General features: G+C 40.2%; 1 protein-coding gene across 2 annotated transcripts in view; it reads left to right on the top strand.

Moving 5' to 3' along the window:
- Positions 1–376: 376 nt before the first annotated feature.
- The window catches only part of ppp6r2a (protein phosphatase 6, regulatory subunit 2a), a 29,625-nt gene continuing 26,988 nt past the window's right edge, over positions 377–3,013 (top strand). For both annotated transcript variants that reach the window (XM_052118691.1, XM_052118690.1), the window contains exon 1: positions 377–680. The gene's annotated coding sequence lies outside the window, so the exon portion shown is untranslated. The remainder of the gene's footprint in view (positions 681–3,013) is intronic.

Below are 3,013 nucleotides of genomic sequence, written 5' to 3'. Positions count from 1 at the left end.
TCTCGGGTCATCCTTTAATAATCACGTAGGCTGAACAGCGCCCTCGAGCGGGGAGGACTGATTTATTACTCCAACGAGTGAGTTATTATTACTATTATTATCGAGTTATTTATTTATTTATTTATTTGTATTATTTATATTTTTGTACAGTCACTTTACTTAATCTTCCCCTTCATTCCCCCAATTTCATATTTACGTCACCGTATTTATTTTCAACAATAAATATTTCTATACTTGATATTTCTATAAATAACCTGTATGTTTTGGAAATATTGTGAATGTTCCCAAAACAAGCCAAAAAAGAAAAGAAAAAAGTTGACTCAAGCAAGAGGAATGCACGCGAGCAGCGCGCACTCAGTGCGCAGTCTATCTTGACAGCACGCGCACGCACGACTCTGACAGAGGGTTTCGCCATTTTGAATAGAAACATATGAACGATTTTTATTTTCCGTTCCCTTTGCATGAGATTACTCTTCTTGGTGCTGCACAGCACAATAATTGTTTAAAAACAACTTTGGGGCGCACGATGGCTCTCGCTCTGAACAGATAGTTAAGAATAAAACGGTCTCGTTTCAGAAAGTGCACGCGCGGGGCAGCAGCAGCGCCACCACTGCACGAGCCTGACCAGCACTAACCAACAACCAGAACCAGCAGCCCGTCTACAGACACTCACAGCGGGGGTAAGTTAGAGTGGTAAAAACGCCTGTCTGCTTACATAAATAGCCCACCCCGGGGCGTCTACCCCTGTAATTCAACGAGCCGTGCTTGATCGTGGATGTTTTGCGTGTGAAATGTGTCAATTTAATTTCCCCTCAGATGAAGACAAACTTCTGATAGAGATTCGGCTGTAGTTAGCCAGCCGAGGTAGCAAACAAACCGAAAACATCCCGTTCTTTTGCGTTAAACGCACTCTAACCCGTCTTATATTATTAACGAGTGTGCATCTGATTTGTTTCGTTCTTGTTTATGGCTCTTATAAAAACTCAGAAACCCTTTTTGCAGCTCATGTTAGCCATTGATGCTAACCGCTGCTAGCGGGGCCCAGTTGTAAACCTGCATCCACAGAGATTTTCTGCTTAATCTCACATTCTGCGCTTGAAAGTGTACGCATATGAGGGGTTGAGCGAAATAAATCTAATTTGACAATCTCTGCTTTATAAGGTGGGGAAATGCTCTGGCATGTTATTGACTTTGTAAACACTTGATCCAGTTCATGTTGTCATAGGCAGCCACACGAGTAGTTCATAAGTCAGTTCGTCCTTTCCAGTTATTAGACTATTGAGTTGTACAACAGAACCCTGATCATTCAATATGATGAATGCAATCTCATTTGGAGTTTTGTAATGCTTGAGCATCCCCCTGGGGTCGGCGCATGTTGCTGGATCAACTTCTTAAGTAGGCAGCATTTGGACACCAGGTTGTGCAATCACGGCCAAATAATTTGACCTCAGCTGCTGTCAAAGATTCCCTCCAACATCCCTGCTCATGTCTGCTCTGTGTTTCAGCATACATTGTTTGTAAATGCTACAGCCTAGTTCTATTTTTGATGGATTGTAGTGCTGAGACTTTAGCTTTCCTGTTTAGAATTCATAGGGGAGTGCTTTGGCTGTTATTATTGCACGGGGCAGCTTATTGTGCCTGTATGCACCAGATGAACCTCCCTGCACGTGCACACAACGATGTCCACATAAAAGGAGGAAACAGGTCCCCTTGTCTTTTTGGACATGTTACTCAAGTGACTGAAGTGCTTGCACAGCTGCAGATCAATGATAGAGCTTATTTCCGGTATGGTGTGTTCTGTCTGCCTTTGTCGTCAGATGAATATGTAGCTAGTGCTCAAGGAAGCTGTTACCAGCTGCTGTCCTCAGTATGCCATATGCACAAAATATATCGCCTAGGTAGGTGAAAAAATGCCATGTCAATTGAACCTATAGTGGTGAATTTATTATTTTCATTGGGTCTAAGAGCATTGGGCATGAAATCTGATCGCAAGACAATTTTTATTTGTTGCATGAACCACATTAGTGCCATTGGAGATAATGCCTAAAATAACATTGTCTGCAAGAGAGTCAGCGTGGGGGTAAATTTGAGGAAGAAAATGTGTATGTGTTTTTTTTTTTTTTTGGTCTTGCCAAAGATATGACAGTAGTACAATCAAGGGATGGCTATTTTAAAAGGCTATTTTTGTTCCTTTGGATAGAACCTTTTATTTTTACACTATGCAGTTCTGTGGAATTGCCCAACATGTGCATAGTATGAATTTGTTATGTACATATACCCTACAGTACATTAGGCATGCCAAAAGTACCGGTAATTCTGTACAAAGTCAATACTAACATAAAAAAAAAGATGAAATTATACCAATGTTTCTGCAGTAACTGGATTTGTTTCTTTTTAAAAAGCCAAAATGTGCGCAAAATAATGAAAAAGTAATATGTACAGTGGCAAGAAAATTATGTTAACCCTTTGGAATTAGCTGGAATTAGCTGGTTTTATGCATTAATTGGTCCTAAAATGTGATCACATATTCATTAGTCACAAGTTTAGACAAAGCGCACACACAATTATAATCTTTCTTGTCTTTTTTGAACACATCCCATCAAACATTCACAGTGCTATGGAAAAAGTAAGTGAACCCTAGGATTTAATAACTGGTCAATCCTACTTTGACTGCAATAACCTCAAAGCGTTTCCAGTACATTTGTATTAGACATGCACAACGCTCAGAAAGAATTTTGGACCATTCTTACTTACAGAACTGCTTCAGCTCATATTCTTAAAATGTCTGGTGTGAACGGCTCTCTTGAGATCATTCCAAATCATCTTGATTGGGTTAAGGTCTGTGCTCTGACCGGGCCACTCCAAAAGGTGGATTTTCTTTTTTTTGAAGCCATTCTGTAGTGGATTTACTTCAATGTTTGAGGTCATTGTCCTGCTGCATCACCAAACTTATACTGATTTTCAGTTGATGCACAGCCACCCTGACATCCTGTAGGATATTTTTTTATAAACC

The sequence above is a fragment of the Xyrauchen texanus genome, chromosome 45 (genome assembly GCF_025860055.1).
Source record: "Xyrauchen texanus isolate HMW12.3.18 chromosome 45, RBS_HiC_50CHRs, whole genome shotgun sequence".
NCBI classification, from domain to species: Eukaryota; Metazoa; Chordata; class Actinopteri; order Cypriniformes; family Catostomidae; genus Xyrauchen; species Xyrauchen texanus.
This window is presented reverse-complemented; position numbering and strand designations above follow the sequence as displayed.